This window comes from Neopelma chrysocephalum, unplaced genomic scaffold (assembly GCF_003984885.1).
Source record: "Neopelma chrysocephalum unplaced genomic scaffold, ASM398488v2 Primary Assembly neopelma1_78, whole genome shotgun sequence".
Taxonomy (NCBI): Eukaryota; Metazoa; Chordata; class Aves; order Passeriformes; family Pipridae; genus Neopelma; species Neopelma chrysocephalum.
Window position 1 is genome coordinate 2,111,229 of NW_020897739.1, and position 26,684 is coordinate 2,137,912.

Below are 26,684 nucleotides of genomic sequence, written 5' to 3' on the forward strand. Positions count from 1 at the left end.
TCATCCCTATGGAAGTTATGACATTATGTTCTTCCTAAGTATCTGATGCAAAGAAGAAAAAGGTCAAATAATTCTTATTATTGTCTTAAGATAAGTAGTCTTTCCAGTGTTATTATTTCCCATTTTTATTTGTTTCTATTTCTAATTTAGGCCTTTTAATACCTTACTCTCACCACCTGTAATATTCCAAACTGCCAGAAGAAGCTGAAGTTGTGAATGCAATAATTGCCCTTTAGATCTGAGGTCTGTGCATAGAAACGTTACTCTGGAATTAATAACAGATAAATTAACTTGCAGTTTTGTATTCTCTGGCAAACCCACTATTGATGTTGCTTGGCTTAAAGAGTAAATAATAATTTTCACTTTTTTTTTTTTTTAGTGCTTCAGTTTAGGATTCCTTGACAGATAAGCTCGTGTGAAGTACACAAAGCGTAGAGAAACATATCCCAATCACCAAATACTTTTATAGACACTTCACACACTTTCAGGGTTTACAGTTAACAATTTATAGTCTCTGTAGTGAGTTTAGGAATTCTTAAACCATGGCTTAAAATGCAGATCTGGGGTTTTAGAGCAATCACAAGTATATATTTGGAAATATTTTCAAATATATGCACCAAAAAAGTGCAGGGCAGTGAAACTATTAAATAGTCTAAGGCTGTTTATTCAAATAGTTTTCACCCAAGAAAGTAGATTTCACCGAGACTGGTCAAAATGTTTTGTTCCAATATTTACAAACTGCAATTTTTAATTGCAAAGTATGCTTGAGACGAAGTTTAGCTATGTTCACTTTATGCTTCAGTGTCACTGAGTGACATAAAATGCAATCAGTTGGCCAAAAATTCAATTAATTACACAGTTCTACTCAAGCTGTTAAAAAAAAATTGTTTACTTGGATACTACTTTCTCCATCTTTTATAGATCATCTGCTCGGTGGAGATAAATGGGCATTGCTCAGCTGAGACCCACAAGTTTTGATTCTGATCTAGAGCAGGGATTTCAATCCAAAACAAACAAAGTCTTTGTTTAGAGCTCAGTTCACAAGGATTTCCATATCACCCTGGGAATGGAGAAAAGCACTGTAAAACATGGCACAACTGGGCATATAAGATGGACAGATTTCTTGAGATCCAATTTATGACTAATCTTGAAGTGAAGGAAATTTCACCTGAATTCTGAATTTCCAAGAAAATGTTGAGGAATCCCTCTGTTCACACCCCTCCACTGATTTAACATCAGACTTCTGAGGCCTTTCAGAGCATCATTAGTCCTTTTATTTGAGCAATCTCTGGCGATAGTTCAGCTCTGAACTTTTCCTCTAAAATAACTAAATATAATTTTATAAATACACATTATAAATAAACATTATGCCACTCTTATAAAATAGCCTTTAAAAATGTTGTGTCTCTCCCTCTTTTGGTCTTATAGACCTTGATTTAATCTTCTCCTGTTTTTCATTAAACAATACTTACTTCTGCTTCGTTCCTTGTTTTCCCAAATGTGCCTGGTGCTATAGCACATCAAGGGTTCCCCTGGCAACACAAAAACACACTTTTCCTCGGAGCTGCATCTCCGTGGCCTAGAGCACTTAAATTATGACCTTTTAGCCACAGCTTGTTCTGAGTTTAATTAAGAGCATTTAAAAATAATAATGACAAAGTTTAGCACAACCTTTGATCTGCAGCAAACTGAGCTGAGGGGGGCAGATCTTCAGCTTTCTGCACCTAGATAAGGGTTCATATAATGTACGTTAAAATGGAATTAGATCCTTGATTTGGACTTTACATTTAGTTTAGTTAAGTGCTGTCTTTACTGAGGCCGACACTGTGTGGATGCACGAAAGCTTTAGCTGAGAACTCCCGATTGCAGTGAGATCTGTTTATCCCATTTTGTATTTATTCCCTGTCAGCTCTCCCGGAGTCATTACGCTCTCCACAAACAGAAGGATGTGTGTATGCACACCCTTCAATTTGCTCAAGTTTCCCCAAGCCTAACTGCAAGGAAACATAAAGAGAATGAATTGACATTTAAGATCTGTTACCAACCCTTTCCAACAACTTTAATGCCTGCACTAAATCCTCCTCAGGACATTCATCTCTTTCCCCCTTAATGGAAAAAATTTCCTGAGAAAAATATCTCATCAGAATCATTTGCCTTAAAATATTAAAACCACAATGAGAGGCTGCAAACAGAGAAATGCAGTTTTTCTTCATCATGATAAATTCCTGAGAAGTACCTTCTCAAAACATTTTCAGCACAAATTAAAGCTCACGACTTTGCTTCTTGCAGCTTTGCTCGAGTTCATAGTGGGAGAACTTCAGTGTGCTTGTGCCAACCTGTGATGGGACTCTCTGAACCCTGGGGGAACACTTGTCTTTCATTACTTCCCTTCGTCCTTCTTCCTGGCACGTCATGCTATTTATGTACAATAATCTGTGCATATCCTACCCTGTCATTAGCTTTGCACCATTAAAACTTGAGCACCAGATTTGGTAAATGTCTCCAAGCCAAATTTCAAAGCACTGGTTTCAGACAGAGGCCTCAAACCCATAAAGTAACAAGCAACAGTTGTTTGTCAAACTTTCCAGGACGGGGAAAGGGCACCGACTATCAGATAGCTCTGAACTACTTTCTCCCTTTTTTATCTCCTTAGCCTTGTCCTGTGTTACCAGGCAGTAAAAATTCAAAGCTCTGGATTATAAATAGTCTCTGATTTCCTCCCAAAGCAAGGCAGATAGATTTGTGGTGATCTCATTGTTTGAGGTGGGGAAGTGTAGCTGAAAGATAAGTTTTCCTACACCAAAAGTGTAAAACCTCCCAATATGGTCAGCTTTTATCTTTGGTCTCTCTCTCTACAGGCAAGCTCAGTTCATTCAAGGCAACCTGACAAAAGAGGCTCCTATAATCTTGCACATTTGGGAGCTCTTTCGAATTTGGGAGAGTTATGTATATCTGAGTGCCTGGTAGCATTTAGCTTGTAAATACCCCTTGTGTTTCTGCTGGATATGACTTAATTTTAGAATAATCAATTGCAAACACAGAGAATGTTTTCTTCAAAAATTAGGTAACATTTGTTTTTGTTTTGCCTTTCTGTAACAGGTTTTTCTCCGTAAAGTTTTTAAATATAACTGACTGAATTTCAAGAAAATTCGTTCCTTTTGGAATATATCTCTTTGAGAACTCTGTCTGGAACATAGGTTTAGTATTAGAGGAGTCAGTAGAAATAACTGGATGTACTTACTCATCTCTGACAAATATGACAAATATTACTATTAAATCCTACGTCCATTTCTGTTTACCATTCTTCAGACTCCCCAGTAAATGTTTTTGTGATGTTCTGTTGCAATTTGGTTAAAAGAGGATGAATGACTACATTAGAATAACTTCAGAGAAGAGTAAACTAAATTTTTTATTGTATTAAAAATAGACAACAAGTTACCACGGCGTGGAGACAGAAAAAATAAATGAAGGTTTCTAATATTAATTCACCAAGTCTGTTCTACAGACAAACAGCATTTCCAGTTTGATTCAATTTGTTATGGATATTTCCCCAAACACACTTTCATTATGATGCAGTCTTTCAGACATGAAAAGAGCAATGGCAAGCACTCATCATTCTCACCCCTGTTAGTGTTGGGTTGGTAGGTGTGGAGCTGATTATGTGATGCTGATTCTTTCCTCCAGCCTGTACTCATCCGTACAGCTCGAAAAATCAGTTCTACTTCTGCTCTTGTACATTTAATTCTTCAGTGACACCTCAGTTAAATTGCTCCACAAGTACAAAAGCAGGCCATTCCACCTCCAAAAGGATAAACTGAGGTGGAACACAAGTCAGGAAAGTTTCCAGGAGAGGAAGCAAAAAGCTGGCTGTTTATTCCCAGCCAGAGGTCCCTGTCTCTCTCTCTGTCTGTTTGCATTAGTCCTGGCTCAGCTTGCTTCTTGTTTGTGCTTTGCAAGTATGAATGGATATTATGACATGCTCTCTCCTGGTGGTTCCATGTAAATAATTGTGAGGAAAGGAGAGGAGGATGGAGTTACATGCCCAGTTTGGATTTTAGCAGATATTCTGAAATTTCCTACCTGGACAAAACATGGCACACTGCTTAATCCTGTCACTGCCTTCATTCATTCTCCTAAATTTCTGGTGTGTATAATGGGATTGCAGCAAGGAGTTCCCAGGTGGAAATGAGAGATTATATCCTGGTGGGCAGTATGAATGTTTGGTAAATGTTTAGTAAAACCAGAAGATGCAATTCCAGTTGTTTAATGCAAAAGGAAGGAATGAAAGGCTACGATTAGGAAAAGGACAAGTTATGCAGAAGCTCATAGTTAGACAATCAATATTTTAATGAATCAGTAGAGAATGTCAAGCTTTTAATTAGGAGCTCTGCAAGGTACCTGAGAGATAAATGACAAAGAGCACTGAACTTTAGACACCAACAGGCTCTTTACCTTCCTGTAATATCCTGGAGTAGAAGCAGCTCCAATCGAAAGTGAAATGCCAATTATGCAATTATGGCCACATCACATGCCAGGGAGTTCCAGTGGGAACTAAGGGACAATAACCCCTGCACACACCTGGTGAATTTGCACAGGCAGCCCCTACACACCCTTTTCTTCAAAACCTGGGCAGTATTTGAATTAATGCTTCTCACACCTCTGGGTTGTAAAGAAACACCTTTTTCATATAAGAAATGCAAGTACAGCTTATTCACAGCCTGGTCTCCAGAGTTAGTGGAGGAGTTCGGCCTAATCGGAAGAGAACAAGGCCCATGAATATTCAGGAACTTTGCAAACTGATAGCAAGTAGCAATCCTCATGGGCTGACCTGGGAACAGGATGTTGCTTTGGTAGTGTGTGGTGTCTTAATCACAATGAATTTCCACCAACACAAAATGAGCCTCAGGCGGTAATTGGGGGAAAAAATGGCTCCTTTATTCAACAGATTTCAAAACTGGTTATGTTTATGTTTGACTGAATTATTTATCCACCTCTGGAAACTCAGGGATGACTGAAAAATAGCTCAGTAGGTAGTGGGACTGAAACAATTCAGTGAGATTTCATTGAAGTCGGGGACATTTGGGTCATGTTCTCAGAATCCAGTTTCTTCCGAAACTGCTTCTGGGACCTAATGTCCCTGAAACTGAAATGGTTGAGTGACAGGAAAATGACTTAAAATGTCTTAGCAGATCTCAGACTTTCCCCTGACAGTATTGGCAGGGACTGGACCAGCTGTAAATCAAGGTTGGATTGAAGTCAGAGGAATAAAGAACTATTTGCCCTTCCCTCGGAGTGGCCCTGCCTCCCTCGGGTGCCATCTCTTCAGCCAGTGTGAGTGAGGGAAGTAATGATATTGGAAGAGACTTGGCTGATTTCACAAGGTAACAATATAGTCCACAATTGCCTCAAATCTTGTTATTTGACACGGGAACTGTGTACTTCACATCTGACAAGCTATAAAATGGTTCTCCCGAGGAGAATCAGAGCACAATTTTACCCAATTGGAATGATAATAATTAAAAATCTCACACACTGATTGCATTGCAGCAACATGGAAAACATGTTATATTACAGGGGGCAGCTGTGCATATTACTGTGAGTATTTTGCACTTCCAGTACAGGGTAGCTGCATAATGTTAAATAGAATGTATTTTGATGCAAACCTCTGCTGATTTTACCTTGTAACTGATTCATCAGGTAAAATAATTTAAAACCTGTGTTAATTTTTAAAGCTTGCTTATACGACTCAAGTGTATTTGAATAACTCTGAGATAAAACATCTCTGTACACAAAAGGAACAAAAATATCCTTGGAGCACACCCAGACTTCATTTACTGTGCCTGCAAACCAAACTTTTCCTCTCTGCAGAGCTATGTAGCTCCACATGGCCTTGCTAACAGTGCTATTAATCTTTCCTGCAGTAATCTCAGCCTCTCAGCTTTTATGCATTCAGCACCTGGGTCAGATTTGACCTGACAAGTTTGTCCTTGAGCACTATCATTTACAAAGTCCGAGTTAAAAAAACCCTCGTGCATTATCAGAACCGCTGCGTTTTATCAAATAACTGCCACCAGCTCCCGCCTGAAATAGCTCCTTTACAAAGCTGTTGCCACCAAACTGTGGAAACCAACCATCAGTCAAAGGCTTGTTTTGGTCTTTTTTTTTTTTCTTTTAATATACTGGTAGCAAATGAACTGCAGATGGAGCACTGTTTATACTTTCCCATCATCTCTGGGGTGCCGGGAACTGTCGCTGTGATGTCACTGCCTTTGGGCAGGATATAGAGAAAGCAGCAGGACTGGAAGTGTTTATTTACTGGGTTAGGGCCAGTTTGATTTGTGCTATAGGAGTGACATCAAGGTGCTTGAAATGGAAGGGTACATGACATCCCTTTTCATGTAGACCTATAGGGGAAACATCACATGGGAAAAAAAGGTTTGATACATCTACTGATCAATTAGAAAATAGGAAGGACTTGTTCTTAGATTTTATGTAGCTGAGAGAAGCGATGCCTTAAAACATGATACCTAAATCTATCAGTGCCCCCCAAGACAAGGATGGAGAGAGCAGATGTAGATTCAAAGGTGATCTTCTGTTATTCCTGCAATGTGTGACCGGATTACAACTGTCCGACAAACCACTGCGATTGGCCTGAACGAGGGAGGAGGCAGAGAGGATAAAGCACAGCTAAACAGGCTGGGGCAGCAGCCAAACTGTCCAACCAGCCAGAACAGTGTAGCATCACTTCTCACCAGCACAGCCTCCCTGTTGGCCTCAAGGCAGGTGTAAAAGTCAGGCAGAAATCCACCTATTAGCACCTGCCCAGGGGGTGAGCCGCAGCACTGTAGGCCAGGATGGCAGAGGGGTTGGGATGGAACTGGCCATCCTGGATCTGCATTGTTAGCGGACTCTTCCCCCTCTGGAGAGCTTGGAAGTAGTCATTTAAGCCAGCTGGAGTGTGTTGTGCATGAAGCAAAGCAACATTAATTCAGAAAATTAACCATAGACTTTTCCTCTTCCTAAACTAGGCTTTATCCATTAGTCCGCAGTTGCAGCAGGAACGCTGTAAGTCACATTGGTGACTAGGACAGCCATTGTAAGAGCCTGATAACAGAGAGCTGCAAAGCACACAGGCAGTGATAAACAAAACAAATCAAGGTTATGGTATCACAAAAGGAACTTTGCCTGCCTGGCCACAAAGCAGGGTTTCTTTCCAATATTACTTCCTCATTGTCTAGCAAGTGTTTTGTACTACTAATTGTAAAAGCTGCAAACAAACCATGGCAGCCTATTGCAATATCCTCTAGCAAACAAAGGCCTCTCTAGCAACTTTGAAGGAGCTTTATATGTAACTCTGCTTTCCTAAGCACAGAGTTCATCTCAGCTAAACCAGTGTCTAGCAGAAATGTGGGAATGAGTTCTTCATATGGCAACCTATGCAGGGAGAAAAAATGTCCTCTGTTTTTATTTTAATAATGAATTTTCAAGGCTTCTGTGCTAAATGATTTTATTCTGACTGTAGTGTTCAGTGCTAAATTTCATTGCTGTCTGTAGGAAAGTGCATTATTATGTGTTTAATAGTCACTTAAGGCTCACTTAAAGTTTTTATTACACTATGCTTATTAATAGTGCACAGCTTATTTCTGGAGTGGCTCCATTCTTCTATTTATGTTTAACTAATGTTTAAAAAAAATGTGAAATTTTAAAGATGTTGGTAGTATCTCTGAGTATTTATGTTGGAAGGGATTTCAGGAAGTGATTTAGTCCCATTCCTCTGCTCATGTCGACATTAGAACAGGATGCTCGTGGCGTTTTGCAGTTCATATTCTTGGTGTCTGGGACTCGAGGTGTCCCAGCCTGTTTGGTGCCTCTCAGCAGGAGCCACAGGGAAATGTGCTCAGTGCAGCCACTCAGTTCAGCCCCCAGGCAGCCTTGGAAAAAGCTCGTGTTGTGCCCAGTGATTGTGGATCTGCCAGTGTGTGTCTGAAAACCTTTCTCAGCGTGCTCGGCTTTCCTGAACTGAGCTTGTGCTCCAAGGCAGAGGAAAGTAAATGTTCAGTTTAGTTCCATGGGGAGAAAAAACTGTGGGATATAATTTACTAAAGGTCAGGAGGGGGAGATATAGGAAGATATTTTGGCAGCCAGAACCGATAATGGACTTGCTTTCTGTTCACTTGATCTAGGCTTTTTCCTGCTCCTACTTCATCACCCTTTCTGTCCCTAATACAGTGTCTCCTTCCCTGAATAGTTAGACTTCTATTAATCCCTCTGTTTGGCAGGAGAATCCTGTTTTTAAAGAACACCAAAATATATACAAGTTGTATTTTCATCTCTCATACTTTTTTACTTCACAACTACCCACTGACTTTGAAGACTTGGAGAAAATGTAGGTTATCCTGCCAAGTTGGTTTCTGCCAAGCTGGAGATGGTAAATAATTAGAAGACAGTGCAGATAGATGGGATCACATGAGAAATGTGGGAGAAAAGTTCCCTTCGTTGAGCAATGTCCCAGGATAACTCTGACTCTGAGGATCTCTCCTACCCTGTGGCCAGAAGGATACAATGCAATACTCCAAGTCGCAGGAATAGGTGACAGGAGGAGAACAGCCACAAACCTGTGCAGGGAATGACTAGCCTGGGGGATTTAAAAGATGTTTTTACCCCTCAGCTGCATTCTAATTTTGGTTATCCTGGGGTAAATCAGACCTAACTTTACTGGCATCAAAGGCCTTGCTCAATATGATCTAGTTTCATCTCTTAAAACTGAGGTCAAACCCACTGACTTTTGTAAGCGAGTTCTACCCGAAATGAATGGGTGGGGCAAGGCCAAGCCTATGATTTTGTTATTTTCAGTTGGGCACTTGCACAGTTTGGTATTCACATCTGGCTTTGTCTTTTAAAGGGCCTGTTTTTTGTTTGGCATCTGAACTGGAAATTGTCTGGCCACAACTATTCAGCTGCCCAATTTGGGTGGGATGGGCTAGTGGTAGGCCAGCTTGAGAAATACAGATGCAGAGGGGGTGGGTGGTAATTTTTATGATCCTGTAAGAAAGCTGCGTTGGATTCTAGGGGTCGAGGTTCGGGCTGTTATAAAAACAGAGCTTCTTTTAGCCTGTACCAACTTTATTCCTCCACTTTAAGTTAGTGAGCTGTACGGAGAGCAGAGATGGAAGTCTCAAAGCAAACGCCTGTGACCTGATTTTGAATAATCTCTAACATTTTTCTGTATGATAAGACACAGGCATCATACAAATGCTGAGGTGCAGATCCCAGTTCAGGTGGTTGTGCTTAGCTACATATCATTGTTCAGCTGGAAGCTGACGGATGCCTTTTCTCAAATTAACACTCACTCTTTCAACTAACAGTATTTCTGGTCATAACTGTATCGCATCTTGTAGCCAGAGGAGAAAAACTAAGGCTTTTGCCTCGAGGCAAAACCAGTATCAGTGCAAGTGCCAACTTTATGTGTGCTTCAATCCTTTTGTACCACACCTCTTTCTTGTGCGTCTCAAAGCCCACCTGCCTGCTGTGAGGAGCTGTGCTGAATCTTTCAGGGGTTCCCTCAGAGGAGTAATGCCCTCTGATGTGTCTTATTTATGAGTGATTTCATGTTGCTGTGATTCCATATTGCTTTAGAACCAGGGACTTGCTTTGGCTACATGCTACATTAGACATTTCTAGAAAATAGACATTTAGCTGTAAAAGTTGCTGATGTGGGTGTTCACTGCATTCCCATGCAATTCCATGGTAAGGGGCTGATCTGAAAGAGTGAGTAAATTAAAAATACACCCTCCTGGAACCATTTACATCCCACGACTAAAGGTGGGTTGCATTAAATATTCTTAGCCGCCAGGTGGCAATAAGCTGTGGGACAGTAGCAGGGGACACGAGAGGGCCCTCGGCTGTAATATCGGGAACTGGATGTGAGAAGCCATATCCCTATGGAGCACGTGCCTCAGGGCATCTGATGGATCCCAGCTTGCAGACAGCGGCTGCACTTTCATTTAAGACCCACTTGGTACGAGTCACTTTTCATTCCCCTGGTTGCCTTTTGTCATTTGCCACTTAGCAATGTTGCCTGCAGCGTTCGAACATTCTCCGTGTCCCTTGGCAAGCACCCATGGTCTGTTATTTCAGCTGTGAGCCTGCTAGTCTATTGAAGTGATGATGGCTTTTTTAAAGAAGAGGGCAATTATCCTGTGCAGTTATGCTGAGCCTGAAATCTGCTCCATCAGTGTATCCTGTTTCCAGCAGTCGGAGCATGTGGGGCACTGCGTTTACCCAGCAAAGAGCTGCTGATAATTTAAGTTCTGAGAGAAATGTTTGCTTCTGGACTATCATGTGGCCTTAACTTTTACAGAGAAAAGGGGTAAATTTATTCTGTCATGATTTTTTGCTACTGAGGCAAGAAGATAACCCTCAAGGACACCAGCAAAGCTCAGAAGCACTTTTCCCAAGTTGCAGTAATGTCAGCGTGAGGAAATCTTCGTTTTAAGGGATGCTCTGGGAACCCTTTCTCTGTTGGCACCAAGGCATCTCTCTGTAGGTGTCACACTTCAACTGGAGCAGACTCCTTAGTAGTGTAACACTACTTCAACAGCAATAAGGGCTCCGCGGGCGTTTCCTTAACATCTAAGAAGGAGCTGCTTCTGAAGCAGCCCCATGTTGTGTGCTTCTCTCTCAGTTCCTAACGGGGCAATCTGAGCCCACAGAAGTGACAAACGTGTTCTGCAGGAGGTCTGGTGTTTGGTGGTGTGTGCTGCAAACGCCTCTTACAAAAATTATACTAAAAAGGAAGTTGCTGTAGCAAAGCCAAACACCACAGACACGAAGCAGCGGTGTTGTAGACATTCATGCAAGTTTAATTTCTTCTGTGTGTATTATGGTATCACTCTTTAGTTACATGGCAGCACTACAGTTTTCTCCTGTTTTCTGCTCATTTCTTTGTGCAGGAAGCGGAATTATATCCAGCTAAAGCTCTGACTGAAACACCTTATGACATAATTCCTTGTGTGCTCAAATTCAGCTCCAACCATCATTTTGTAAGTACAGGTAATAATAATATCCTGCCTTTGGTAAAGCGGTGTGATCTAACCAGGTAAAGATGAGAAAACCCCATATAAAGTTCAAAAAGGGCAGGGAATTAGAAGCCAGAGAGAGCCATGGTAACAGTGGGAAGATTGAATTTCATGTAACACTCAGCAGTCTCAGTGTGCAAGTTGCCTGGCCAAGGTAAACCACACAATAAGTTCCTGTATAAACAGGGAATCACAAAGTGTGTGATCCTTTAATCTTGAAGTAGCACCAGTGCAGTTCTGTTATAATTACCTTGTTATGGATAGGAGAACCTAATGTGCTTCCAGCTCCTGAAGAGGCATGGGAGCTTCTAATTGTTGGAAAATAGATAGAGACATTTCTACGGTTTCACATGCATGCTTGAAATCCAGCTGTCAGGCATATTTCTGTTTAGCTATGGTTTGGGAGGTGTTTGAGGGGAACAGCAGTTTAATGGAGCATCTGGATCTCATTGGAGACCTGTTCTTTGTTTTTGTGTTTCTTAATTTATTATTACACTTTCCAGCTGGGCTGATAGAGGCACAAAGAGGACAAGACATGGCTCAAAGTCACAAGGCAGATTTGTATTTCAGCTTAAATTCAAAAGTTTTCTTTTGCCTTTTGCTTTAAACGTTAAATGTAAGAGCTTGTAATACTATGTGATGATACTTTTGCTTGTCACTTGAAGTGCAACTTGTGAAATGTAATAGCATTCCTTGTTTCGGAAAAAAAAAAGATATTATAGAAAGCTTTATTTTTTTTCAGCTTTGTTTTTGGTCCACTGATGTTGTTTTGTAGAAACAGTTCCTACCCATTTTCTTACTCAAGAGCATATGGGGGGTGTGTCTGTGATTTGATAAGACTCCTGGCTGTCTGCAGGACGCCTCTGTGTGTGTCAAGCATGTCAGCACTTGCCCCACTTCGTTGCAGATGCCCTTGTGCTGGAAACAAAAAAATAACCCCCCGAACCTGGAGCTACACTGTAAAATGTGCTGTATCTTATGGGTAATCAATACTTGATCCTTAATATGGATAAAGAAATCGTAGAACGTGACAGCTATTGACTGTATTGTATTGTTTATCCTAGTTATGAGTCTTCCTGCTGGCTCTTCATCCTCTCAGTATCCATTTTCCAGTTATTCCTGACAAGCTTTCAAAACAAAGCAAAGAGCTGCAGTGACATCCATGTTCTGATGGTTGCCTGCTGCATTCCTCCCTCACAGGACACAAGTTTGTTGTCCTCCCACCACTCTGTTAAACTGTGCCAAAATGCAGAATGTAATTGAGAAATAATGTGTTGGTCCTTTGGTAAGGAAACAAGGAAATCCAAAAGGAAATCCCACTTGTAAGTCTCTTCGATTCTGTTAAAGCAAACTGTATTTTCGAGTGGCTGCTTGGAGGGGAAAACCCAAGGCCAGACATTTAGTTGAAGGTGTCAGTAACGTTGGCTGGCTGTTTACCACTTAGGCAAGTTTATGCCGTGTCTCATATTTGTAGATCATGTCCTTGATGTGTAACCCAGCCAAGTCCTTCCATGGGCGTGAAGTGGAAAGACAAGGAACTTATCCCAAGGTTTAATCTGAATGTGATACATAATTTTACAAGAGATTGAAGAGGGCTCTTGAGACAATGAATAGAAATACATCAAGAAGCAGCCATTTGGGTGTCAGATCTTTGGATTTATGTTCATGCCCACAGATCTAATTACTGCTAGTGAACTGGAAATATCCATATTGGCTCTGCTCTTCCTTAACGTGCTGCTGATCACAGCTGTATAAGCCAGCAACTGAAAAACCAGAAAGTGCTTGGCAAACTTCAAACACTGGTCCAATTTCTTTTTTGTTTGTGATCCATGCAGAGAAAACCATGGGTGATTCCATTTACTTTTTATCACATCAGTGAAACCAGATCATCTCTCTGACTTCTGTGGAACAAGACATCACCTAATTCAAATTACAGCAGCCACGTGGATGTTTTATCAGAGGAACTGTTCTTTTAGCTGGGACCACTGGAATTGTCTCTGCACCCTTTCCTCCTGCCTTGCCTTTGAACTGCTCCTGTGCTCAAGTGATGTGGAGGTAAAGCCACAAACCTACTGGAGCACAGAGGAGACTTGTGAGGGCTGTGGATTTTATCCACTGAATTGCTGACAAACCCTGAAAGATGGATAGTGCCTCATTGTACAAGTGCTCCATAACCTGTGGTTCACTACAGGCAGCTGCAAGTGATGGTTCCTCCTCAAATCCCTGCATTTATTACTGCAGCTCTAAACATTACAATCCATTTTCTCTGCATGTCTTTGCCATGTTGACTAAAATTCTCATGCCCTAACCACAGATTCACATGTTTCTCACTCACCTGGCAATACTGACAGCATTGCCAGGATTTGAAACTCTGCAAGTCATTGGACAGCCTTGAGCAAATGCAGAAGTTCTTGCTTTGGAGAACTCCTTGAACACTTTTGGGATGCATGTCAGCGATTCCATCTCTGTCAGCCAAAAGGGCAGCAGACAAATACAGAGGGAAGAGCAGTGTTGGAAAGCAGTGGGCTGGCAAATGAGAGCATGCAGAGCTTTAAAAAGTGGTGGAATTTGTTACATTCTTCTAATTTCCTGTGTTTTGAGGGTTTTTTTGGAGCTGTGATGGCACTGGAGACGGTAGCAATGAGGAGCTGGAGGGAAACACAAGCTTGCGTGCGCTCTTCAGTCACAGAAAATTTTGAAACCTGAATCATTTTCTTCTGGGAAAAGTTTTAGTGCCAGTTATGTTCCAAAAGAATTTCCGGGGCAGCCTGCCCATCCAATTTCTCTCTTTCCAAGCTTATAAAACAGCAAGCTGATAGCCCACATCTGTCCTTTTGACCCTGAGGAGGATAAGGCAATCGAGAAGTCATGGGGCTGCCCCTGGAAGCTGGGTTATGGATTCTGGCCAAAAGCATGGAAGCTGTAATTGGTGTGGAAGATTTTTCTTCTCTTAATCATGCCTTCATATTTGATCTCTTTCCAGTGTTCCCAAAGAACAAGTCATTAGGCACTCCTTTGGAAGCAGAAAGGCTTGAGGCAGCATAGCTTGAGATTTGTTTGACCTTTCAGCTCTGCTTTCCTTTGAGCCTAGGATTACCTCTGCTGTATGCAATTTGGATTATGTAGGGATTCCAAACATCTGAGAGAGTGAGGGAAATCATAATTTTAGGGTCAGGTTTTCAAAGGAGCCTGGCCCCCATGACTGAGACAAGGAATGAGAATTTTGGGGACCTCCTGTGTCTTGGCTGGTGTATTTTCTGGAAGTTTGGTAAAGTGTTATCAGGGTAGATGCTAAAGCTGCTTGCATGGAAATCTGGGGGGCTTGAATAGCAGCTGAAAGTCTGAAAATTCGAGCTGCAAAGAACTGGTCTTATCCTGTGCTGCATGTTGAATACCTGCTGACATCGGAAAATATATGAGAAAAAAATCAGTGTGGAAAAGGAAAGAGTTAAATGACCAAAAAACCTCAAGAAATGGGTTATGGTTATCTGCCATGACTGTCCAACAGGCCCAGAAAGGGTTTGCAGGACTGACCTTTTAGAGAAAAGCTGGCCCAACGTGTCTGGAAAGAAAAGATTCCTGAAGGAGCTACCTCTGCCAGCAGAGCTGCTGCAGAGATGTTGCCTCTTAAATAAACCATACCAAGGAAATCCATTTAAATAAAACCCCTTCTAGCCATACTGTAGTATGGTTAACAGTTTGAATATTCAACCCATTTGTAAACTATAATTAATAGAGCTAATCTGTGTTTTATATAAACATGCTGTGTCAATTAGTATGTTTGTATTTATTAAATAGTGGAAATAACTGTTGTGCTTCTTGTTGAAGACTTGGGGCCATTTATGTTTTGCTCAGTAACATCTCCCGTAGGATTTAAAATCTGACTCAAATCCCTAATGGTATGGAAAATATTCCCAAACCTGCACTATGCTGTTCTGCATGCAGCTGCTTCAGAATATCCCAGAGACCAGATGCACATCAGGAACAAACTTAAAGCCAATGATACTAATTCAATAGGTGTATAATATCTTCCAGTGTGTGGAAGGAAATTCAGGACAGCTGATTTATTCCGCAGAAAATACTGAATTTGGTTAGTGCCCTTCAGTAATTGGTTGTCTTACTGATGGTGGGATTTGTTTGATAACAATTGTTATTGTTATTAATTGTTGAACAGTTGATAACAATTGTTTGTACAATGTAACCCTGGGTTACTGTGATCCCCACCCTCCCCCCGGGCAGGGGGAATTCGGGTTTGATCTTGAGTAACTGAGACAGACGTACCAAAGAACAGTAAATCTAACATAATACTTCCTTACCCCAAAATACACATTCTGAGACACTGGAAGAACAGAGCTTTTTTTTTTTTTCCTGAATTATTTACTCAGGAAAACAGATGAAATATAATACAGTTCAGGAAGCTCATGAGTGATTAAATGAGGTACTGTGCATACATCTTAATATGCAACATACATTTAGTTCCAACTGTATTAGTGCATGGAGTCAGAGGAGAGGAGATTTCTAAAGGCAAAGTAGGAGTTGCTCCAGTAGCCTAGGAATCAAGAGGAAGATAGTCTAAAAACTAACTTAGCTTGGATTTTATTTCTGCTTTGCATACAGGGCATCTGTGTAACTGTTGGGGTGCATTTATTGAATTCCCTGTCTTCAGCTTGCATTATCAGGTTCCTTTTCTTCCAGAGGCCTGTATGAGAGAATGTGCCTCTGCCCAGGGCCAATTATGAGCGCAAAGAAAGGCCTTTTTGTTTGGGTTTGCCTTTGATGTGTGTGGAGAGGAAGCACGAAACCTCACCGCTGGTTCATCTGACCCCTCTGCGGTGAGTTCCAATTGCATTTAGTCTCCAAATGACTATAAAAAGGGAAGGCTTTTCAAAGCTGTAATTCCAAATTATTCCCAGCACAAACCCCAAGCAGCTGCACTTTGTGCTGGGAAATGCCCTGAAGGCTGAAGGGGGGAGCCCTCTTTCCAGGCCATGGAGATGTTTTACAGCTGAGAGTGAAAGTAACTTCCTTGGAGATCCCATCCACAGGCAGGCTGGCCAAGCAGTTTTGTGGTTGTGAGGCATGACCTGGGGCTGTTCTCCCCAGTGCTGGGGGAAGAATGTGATGACTGGGGGTCTGCACATCCTCACCTTCTGAGGCCCTGCTTTCAGCACTTTCCCCTGTCTTTGCACACACTCCCTGCATTTCGGAACCCTACTAACTTGTCTGGACAGGTTTGGCTAAGCCGAAGGGAGCTGCCTGTGTCTGGGAAGCAGTTCCTGCCTGGCTGTGACTGGGAAGCAGTTCCTGCCTGGCTGTGAGGTGCTGAACACTCTTATTAATTGCATGAGGAAGCAGAGGAGTCCTGGGCTGGAAACTGTGCTGACACCGGGGCCATGTTTTGGTAATTCCAGTAGCGTTTGTTTTATGTACCCAAAACTTTCTCCAGCAGCTCTGAAAGCCCTAACTCCGAGGCCTGCCTTACAATTATCTGACAGCTAATTTAATCAAAACTCTGCAATTAACAAGCTCATGTTCTTCAGGGCCTCGTCTGAAGGCTTTGCAATTACTGACGGGCAGAACTCTGCAGACGCTGCACTGATCCACTAAGCTCTGCTCTAATGTTATTTTAAAGTAATTACCCTCACTCACCACCTTGTTTCTGCTTTGCTGTTCCTAAACTATGCAAATTCAGGAAGCTGCCTCTTGCACATGATTATAAATTGCTGGTTGGGGTAAGGTATCTAACAGGCAGCTAAAATGGAATAAAATATTAAATGCATTTTCACATTGTGCACGTTCTGTTTGTGTGTTATTCTCCAGGGTCTCTGTATTTGGTTCACAACAATAAATGTGAAGGGGAAAAGTTCTCAGTAATGAGCAGATACAGCAGAAGGGTTTTGGCCTACAGTTCTTCCCTTGAGGAGCTTTGCCTGAAAAAGGTATGAAGAAAAACTCAATAACATACTAAGATTCAACCTGTTGCTGATTATTTGAGAAATGCACAGGAGAAGGTCATGGCAGAGATTTAATAGGAGGGAGAAGGAAAGTAGGGTGCAAAATGTATCTTCAATAATAAAAATTTTCCAATTTGTTATTAAGAAGAACAGCAGGTTTTATTAGTGGCTTATAAACATTGAAACCTGGAAGTGACAATTAACAGCAGCCCACGGCTTGTTAAGTCCATGATGGAAGGTTATAACTCATATGCCATCTGGATGTGGAAATTTTGTTGAAAGCAGCTTTTATAATGAGCTCATCATGCGGTGCAGAATATTCTCCTGCAGGAACATGTCTCAAAGAACAGCAAGAGAAATGGGGGGAGACACAACAGTTTTCAGAGACAGAATGACTAAATTCTGTGGGGGAAGGAGATGACTTTATTTTCACCTTTGAATTATCACTATTATTCTGAATTCAAGAGGTGCAATCAGATGCTGAAGTCTGAGTTTCATGTTTTTCTTTCTGAGTGGGACTGGTGATCTGGTTAGACTGTGCCACGTACCGCAGAAAAAAAATCCCTGCCACAGACTTTCCTACAAAACTTACTCTGAACACCTGGCAGGGAACTGAAAATGAGAGAAGAACATAAACATGAATTATTAAGGATAGCTTGGCCCAATCCATCAGCTGATCTGACACATGCAAAAAAGATGGGGAAACTTGTTATGTTTAGACTGGCAAAGTAGAAGACAGGTAATGTGTCATACATATTACATGACAGAAGGTAAATGCTAGTTAGAAGAGGTTATTCAAGTGATAACATTGACACACCAACAAATTCATGGGGACTTAAAGCCATTTTAGACTGCAAAGTGGAAGAGGCTCTTAATTTTTAAAGTCCCGGGAATTGTCTGAAGCGAATCAGTTTTATTTAGCATTTAACACAGAGGAAATGCATATACAAGCGGCAGCAGTAATTAAACTTTCAAGAGTGGTTACAAGTAAAACTGAAATCACGGATGATAAGCTCAGTTTGTTAAACACAGCTCATCACTTAAAGAAATATTAAGATGCGTGTCATGGACCCAGAGTAATCCGATGTAGATGTTAGTTATTTGAGCAGTTCTGTAATTAAAACCAGACTTTTCTGATAGCCGTGGCTGTCTCCACACTCCTTTGAAGTGTTTGACCTTGAGTAATATTTGCTGCACTAAATGGCCACGACCACAGTCACACACAGCATATTTTGGAGTAGTGGCAAGAGGAGCTCACCAAGGGCACACACAGCCCACAGCCTGATCCAGGGGCAGCGACTGCTCTGAGCCCAAACAACCAATTTGATTTTTGGATCTGCTGAACATACTCTTTGCTTGCATTTACATTCAGAGACGCTTTTGACAAAGTGAATCATCAGTTTTCCTGCTCTCACCAGTCATTTTTACAGTGGCACTTCGCAAAGATGTGTTCTCAGCTGAGATTTCACACCATTAGTCATGTTGTTGATTCAGCCACTCACCCTGAAGCCTGGGCTATGTCTCCTATCAGCTTCTGCCTTGCATATCCTTTTCTTTGAATTATTGCTGGTAGCACTGTGTTGAAATAAGTCTGTGCATATAGAGAATGTATTTTATACTCACATATTTGCTTATTTTGCTAAAGACCTTAAGGAATAATGTTTAATTTTAAGAAAATACTATATTAAAATGGCACTTGCCGCTGAAAACACTGGGACTTTCCCAACAGACCATTCAGCTGTATGAGATTAAGGTACTGTGGGATCCTTCCCTTAGCATGGGAAAGATGTAAAAGAAGCTTTAAGCAGTTTAAGCCCAGTTCAAAATGAGTCTCACTACTACACCACATCCATAGTGTTGTTTATAGAATAAAAAAAGCTATGAAAATCAGAACTATGAGGGCCTCAAAGTCAGTGAAACCACTTTTGAAGATTTAATCAGTGCGTATATTTGGAACACTGACATTATTAGGCTTACGAGCATCTATTGTTAGAATCACAACTTCAGTCATACCTAAACTGCAACCTCATAGAAATACTCTTTAAAATCTTAAAGCCATGTAACAAATGGATTTGAAATTGGGAAGGCATAATTCTGTTTGGGATAATTTTATTAAAAAAAAAAAAAATCTCAAAAACAAGTTTTCTTCTTAAATTTGACAAGAAAATGGCAAAATGTGTTAAAAATACTATTCTGGTTAGTATTCTGTTCCACTTTATTTTCTATTATGTTCTGTTTTATAGTACATGATAAAGCACAGTCTGCACAAAGAAACTCAGTTGCAGGAACCTTGGTTTTAAGTGGGAAGCTGAGACTTTCTGAGAAACTGCAAAGAGTGATCTCTTGTATCTTCTCCTGAATGAAAAAGAACATGTCTCTTCTGACATGTGTTCTTGCTATCTGCTGATCTCAGCATTTAAGAATGTTTCAGAATGGGGGGCAGGACTGAATTAAGAGAACTTGGACGAGTAAATCCTCCTGTGGCTCTTTAGGAAGTCATAATCTGCAGAAGGACTTCAGTTGCAAGGAGTCTCTTCTACTTAGAAGCCAAAAAGGGGAAATTAAAAGCCCCTATCACACGCAGCTTGCTATCTGATTTTTCCCCTCTTATGCAGCCAAGTTTCTCCGAGGAAAAAATCTTTAATGATAATTGCTATTTTCCATAGCAGTGCAAGAATTTTGGGAACAGATGCTGACTGATTCCGCTCTGTGCAGTTGGACTGCCAAGTTATGAAATGTTTGATGTACAAGCAGAGTGTGAATAAAGGTTTTATTACTTTGAACAAGACATCTCGGCTCAAAATTCCCGTGCTTACATTTGCGTGGATATTAACAACCTGTTAGTTAAATGTAGATATAAAAATGTCAGATGGACTCAAATGGATCAAATAATATCCCTTCTCAGCTTTGCCCTTTAAATGTTTTATGGTTCCTATCCCTGGGCTTCCATCCTCTTCTCTTCTCTTTACTGGTTGTTACATGGTCACCTTTTAAAATACAAATAAACCCACAAATCAGCGGCTGCTTTTATTGTCATTTACATCAACAGAGTTGTTGTCTCTGCTTTCATAGATGAAGGAATAGTTTCTAAATGGGATGTGTGCAGAACTCCTAATGTTCCTCTTTATATTTAAGATGACATCTCTGAAAAATATCAAATTTTCAGATATGCTAGGAGAAATTTGAATTAATCCTCTTTAGGTCTGTCTCAAGTCTTAAAATACTACTGTTGTTAGTCAGTAGTATTTTGACCCTCTTTCATTTTCGTAATGACAGATTTATCACTTAATCTGACAATGGTTAAAAAATGAGTGATATGACCAGTTTTTAAATTTTCTTACATTCTTTTTCTCTTCTCTCAGTGTGGTTTTGTAAGTGAGGGCAAACAGGAAAGGCGAGTATGAAGAACTGTGCATTTCAGGAATGGAACTGATGTGTTTAAATACATTGAAAGAGAAGATGAATTTCAGCGTTTAATATTACACTACTGTACAGATTCCAACAAGATCTGTCTACTAATCATGGTATTAAGTGGCTGTGTAGCATTTCAGAAATGATAACTAATGCTAGCAATGAAGCAGTGAATTCCCAGCTTGCTGCCTCTCTGGTGCTGCAGTGCGAGTGTGATCTGGCCGAGGCCCAAGGCAGGGCTGCTGAGCAAGTGAAGTTATGACAGCACCGGCTTTTGTCCTTCTTGTCACTGCAGCTTCCAAAGGCTGTAAAGTTCTCCTGTGCTCCTGATCCTTCTCCTAATGTTGTTGTGTGATACTATAATTGTGCAGTTGTGTCAGCACCCTCCGAGCCAACATCTGGAAACTGTTAATTCTTCACAGAGCACAGGATGACACAGACACAACTGGTGCATCTTGCAGCGGTATCTTAAATGCTTGTGAGAGGATTTGTGCAAGACCAGTTGTGTCTGGTTAGTACATATTTTCCACAGAAATTAGGAAAGCTCACTTGAAAAGTCAAGGTGAACTGTAGCTTTTCATTGCTGCTTTTTTTTCTGGACTCTTTCTTTGTTTTAATAATATCAATACTGGCAACGCTCATCAAGCTCCTTTGATTCTCATGGGTCCACTAAGAGCTGGGACTGTTCAGGATGGAGGAAAATGCAGAAGACACAAGTAGAAGCGATCCTGCCTTTTAATTTATTTTTTTCCCCCCAGAATGCCTGCAGCTATGATTTTCCACTCAGTAAAGATTTCTGACCTAAAGGAACGAAGAGTAGGCAGATGCTCAGAGAACAAGAGATAGGGATCTAGAAAGATTTTAAGACCTGAAGCCCAAGGCAAACTAAAATCCATCACAAACAGATTAACAATTAGCTGCTTAGCTGTGCTCTGATGAGATTTCCGAGGGCTCAGAGAATTCTTGGTGGTTCAGAAAGAGAACTTAACCTTCTCCTAACATGCCTCATGTTCTCTCAGCTGTGCAGAGGCAATGCACAGCTTTGACAAGGAAAACCTTTGTCAAAACAGATGGCAGGGTTAGCCCCCCACCACTGAATACAACTGGGAACTTCAAGGTCCAGTTAATGGCTGGAGAGCCAAGAAACATTTGGAAACTTAGTTTAATATTGAATGCACCCCAAAGAATACACTGTCACAATTCCAGGACTTCTTGGCTATGGCCAAACTCTGGATACTGCAAGAACAGTCATTTCCCAGCTCACACTTCCAGCCAGAACGAGGAACTGCTGAGGTGCACGAAAAATAAGATGTAGCACTTAACATGGGTTTAGGGCTTTTGAAAAAAGACATGTTCAACAGCTGGGTCAGTCCAGCAGAATATGTTTTTGCCCACTGCTTCCTGATAATCTACTATGCCATTCAATTGCTTTTCATATACTAAAACAAATATTATGTTAAAAGCAATCATATGCATAAAGTATACCAAGAAACTACACACAAAAATGTCTGGTTTTTCTATTAAAAACATGCTGGCATGTCACGCTGACGAAAGTTTCACAGAACAGTTGGGTAAAATGTGGAAACTATGATCTGTGTAGCTGAAAGGATTTCAGATGCTGGTGGCCTGACTACTAAAAGCTAAACAAATCACAGAGATGTTGCTTCACATGCATCCAATGAAACAGATACTGGGTGCCAATTAATGCTGATTAATAACGTTGCGCTGCTAATAATGAAAAATAGTCTTGCTATGATCTAAACAATGCACTGTTAAATAGGCAGATCCTACTTGCCTGAGTTTGGAACAAGAACATAAAGAAAGCTCCTACAAAGTGTTTTCAGTAGTGATCAGTGCTTTATATCAAGATCCTAGTTATTTAATCATAACCTCAAAGGCCTGCAAAGGTAGTTTTTCCCTATAGAATGGGTCCAATGGAAGGGCAGTGCCCCTCCCTGCAATGCAGTAGGTGCAATCTTACACTGCTCCATGTCTGTCTCTACCTTTGCACCTTTTGCCTGTACATTAGGAATTAAGCACGGAAGACCAGAAGTGTAGTGCTGTTGGAAACATAACTGACCTCTTAGTCTTGCACACAAGTGCCTGTAATCAGGTTCAGAACGCCTCTTCCCAGTTGTGTTCTGCTGCACTCCCTTCTTCCTTCTGCAAGGAATGCACAGCCTCCACTTAAAATCAAGTGCAAGGGCTGAAAGATAACTATGGTGCCTGATAATTGCCAGACTACCCCTATTTGTTGTCCTCATCTTAACATAAATGACTTCCTAAGGATTAGTCTACTTTTTTTTTCTCCTTCTAGAATTTCATGAACCTTCTGGATGGGTGTGAGGAGCGAAAGCCAGGTTGCTGTTAACTATATCTTAAGGTAAGCTGTTAAACACCCAGTGTTATTGCTTGTTTTGTTTGTTTGGAGTTTTGAAGAAGCATTCACATGTACAAGGAAGCTGTGGGAGCTAATCATTAGTTTCTAAGGATCTTGAGGATCTTCTTGACAGATCCCAGCTTGCTGTGGCAGCTCTCAGGGCAGTTCCTGTTACTTTGGAGCAACACATTTTGGTGCCTCTTTTCTTGACAGTACTTGGGATTAATTTAATCTGCTGTTACCTGAATATCTCTATAGACAAGAATGTATCTTGAAGGAAACGGCTGCAGAGATCCAAATTGAATGGTGAAGAATTGTGGTTGCCACATTTGTTTACAGAGATGGGGCGTTTTTATAGCTGAGATTTTCACTCAGTGTTAGTTTGACACTGGCAAAAGTCATTCCTTAACTGAAGTATTTGGAAACAGTATAAGGGAATAGAAACAGATGTACAAAACTAGAAAACAACTCTTTTAAACATATCCATCATTTAAAACAGGAAACATCTCTAAGTGAATTGCATTTTCTGAAGTCTGACTAAGGACAAAGGTATCTCTTGTTGTTTTTGTGAATGTGTTCAGTACTGTACAAACAAAAGAAATACTCTTTTCCCTCAATACCTCTACAAACATACATTCTACTGCTTTAATCTTACAGTGACAATAATGCAACATTTTATTTCCTGGTTTGTTGTGGCTATTCAACCTATGAGCTTGGATCATTTTGTTAAAACACAATTAAAATTTAGCAACTTGCCTGGTTTACCCTCCTAGTCAAATTTGTCCTCATTTGGCAGGGCTCCTTTCTAATTTTGACTTATTAAATTCTGTGAGAAAGATCAAAGGTGGCCTCCTGTTTCTCATTACACGGGATCAACGGATCAGATAATTCAGGGTCTGATAAAATGGCACAGGGAATTCAGCTGTGTGCAGTATTACTGTTATCAGGCCATTTTAAAGTAAGAGTTAAATTCCCAATTCTTTGGTAAGCAGCATCAATAAGCTATGCTTAGCAAGTACCTCTTTCCTGCAGAACAGGGTTTTATTTTTGTTTGGAGTTTTAAAATGTTCCATGTCATTTTAGGTTGGTAAGTGGTGTGATTTACTGACTGTGCTCGATGGATTGTATTGGCATCCCAGGACGACTGCACTGGAGCGTTCCTCCCTAAAATACAGCCAGTTCTGAGAAAACAGCACTATTCTTGTGAAAACAGCGTTTATATATTTCTCTTGCATGTTTGTCCTCAGCATCATCTTACTGGGAACTTGTTTAACCTGCCAAAAACCCTTCTGCACTCTGACTGCAAACCGCTCTGCAGTCCAGGCTTGTCATGCAAACGCCGCACGACTTCAGGCAGGTAGAGAACTTCAGTTCTCTGAGCACATTATCCCCTCCCCACGACTGCTGCACATTCAAAGCACTGCCCCCTCACTGTCCCTGTCATCTGTCAGGCTGCACAACTTTGATCTAGGCAGTTTGCTTCTGGTCTTACCTCGGCGTTCACAACCTCATCTTGCTGAGAAGTCTTACCCAGGCGCCTTATCCTGAAAACTTGGGGCTTTCTATTTGTTTGGTTAACTCCCATGGCTTGCAAGCGATCCAGCTCTTGCTCAGTCGGTGCTCAGAGGGCTGGTGCATGCCTCTGCACTGCTTGGGTTTTCCTTAATCAACATATGGACTATAATATATTGTTTGTTTGGAATCTGATGTCATGGGAAAAAGTGTTGCTTCGGTCAGTATGGAAACTTGCCCAGATATGTTCAAGTTGTTTCTTCCTTGACTGTAGTGTCTGCTTGAAACTTTTCACTTGCCTTCTAATGGTTATTCCTGCTCATCCACGGGCTGTTTCCAGTCCAAATATAGTGCTACTTGATTGAAAAAGTCCAAGAAGCAGTTCTCTTTTTGGCACATGTTTAACAATCCCGACTAAATCCCTTCTGAAATTCCACGGTCCGGTTTGTCACAGAAGGTCACAGACTTGCTAAGGCTGTCCCTCCGGACATTTCAGCAACTGCTGCGTCTGCACAGCTACAAAAACTCTGCTGAAATCTGGAATGTTTTTCAAACCCTTTTTTCCCCTCCCTCTGAGATCTCTGTGAGGAAGCAGTGACCGAGGGTATCCTTGTGAAACTCCTGTTGACCCGCGATCTGGAATGTGCAGCCGGTTCAGGGCTGTGCCCTGCATTGGGGTCTTGTGTTTGGGGTTTGTTTTTTGTACTGAAGAAGCCTTTCAGTTGATATTTGAGAATGACTTTAAAAGCACAGCTAATAAAGTGATTTTGTTTGCTTGGCTGCTTAACTAAAGACTATTAGTCAGGGCAAACTAATGTAACTCCACTGATATTAATGGAGCTCAGATACAGTAATTGGAGAACAAGCCCTTAAATTCTAGGGAAATTATTACACAGGCTGAGTTTAAAAGGCTCTAATGGTGTCTAATAACGTTATGAGTCTTTAATACCCACTAATTTCTAATTAGCTTTTTCTTTCTTGTCAGCTTTTTCTTTTATACCTTTCTTGTTGATGTCATAGTTGTGCTGTGAGAAAACAAGAACTCTGTTCAAGATAAACCTGCCCTGAGCTGTGCCTTCAGATGTGCAGTACCCGCTCGGGACAAGAGGCTCAGCAGCCCTCAGGGCTTGCGTGTTCCTCTTGGAACACTCAGAAAATCAAAATGGAACCCTTTCTGCCTTTTGAATGCCAACTGGGATTTTGCTGTAACTCTTAAGCCAGCTGATCAGGAAGGGGTTTTCCTGGGGACAAAGATACCATTCGAACTTGAAGGTTATCTCGCTGCCAGATTTCAAGCTCCTCTTACAAATCGTTACGGCTCCTCAGAAAACAGATGAAAAATGTGAATTTTGGCAAAACCATCCTTCACTAAGCTTGTTTCAAAGGTGGCTGAATGATTTTCTATAAAACTTCAAAATAAATAAATAAATAAGAACCAAACAAACCTGTACAGACTAAGATATCCCAGCTTTTCTCAGGCAGTAGTCATTGGAGAGGGGATGTGTCATTTCACTAAAGAATTAAAACCATGCTTATATATTATTGAAATAAAGCATACTGTACTATATAAAGCACTTCAGATTTGAACTCTGTAGGGAACTAGGTCATAAAACAAACATAGAGACCTTGTGGAGGTCAGTCTGTTCTGGACACCCTTAAGTTGCAATGAAGAAGATGGCAAAATGTAATTAATCTACAAATGGACTCTAAATAAACAACTACTTGAACACAATCTTCCTTTTATTTGGGAGCTAGGACAGTGCTTCTTGCTACCTTGCCTAATCTATTGCATTTCCAGGCCATCTATCAATACAGTCTCTGTTTTCCCCTTAGCTGCTCCTATGGATAATATGATGGCAGAGAAACCAGGAGGCAGGAGGAGAATATACGGACTATTGGGACACCTTTGTGTCATTCCATGGGTTTAGCTCAGAAATAAGTACCTGGCCCTCGGGAAGAACAGTTGGCCGTGACAAATGTGCATGAAGTCTGAGACATTATGTCCTGAGATTTCTTCTTAGTTACTGTTCTCTATGACCAGTGTTTTTAAAATAGTGGAGACGATATCCAGGATATTTTCGCTATTTATAATTCCCATTGTTGCGGCTCTCTGGGGATGATTAGATCAGATGACTTCAGTGGTGTGATAGCTATTGATATAAATAACTTTCCAGAAGATTTCCTTATGACTTTAGAACAAACTCACCAGCAACAAAAACATTTCTGAAGGAGCATAGTTACCTGGCTATTTTCTGAAAACCACACCAGGCACTGATCTGCATAAAGAGGAGATAAAAACCTTTAAAAGCTAATCTTTGAGTGCCTCAGGTTTTCATTTCAAAAAATCAA

At 40.9% G+C, this 26,684-nt stretch overlaps 1 long non-coding RNA gene across 3 annotated transcripts in view; it reads left to right on the plus strand.

Moving 5' to 3' along the window:
- LOC113970678 overlaps positions 1-24,177 on the plus strand; it is a 112,945-nt gene extending 88,768 nt beyond the window's left edge. For 2 of the 3 annotated variants that reach the window (XR_003535272.1, XR_003535274.1), the window contains 3 exons: positions 22,761-22,826; positions 23,323-23,372; positions 24,071-24,177. This is a non-coding gene — a long non-coding RNA (uncharacterized LOC113970678). The remainder of the gene's footprint in view (positions 1-22,760; positions 22,827-23,322; positions 23,373-24,070) is intronic. The other variant, XR_003535273.1, reaches the window with a different exon arrangement.
- Positions 24,178-26,684: the final 2,507 nt, after the last annotated feature.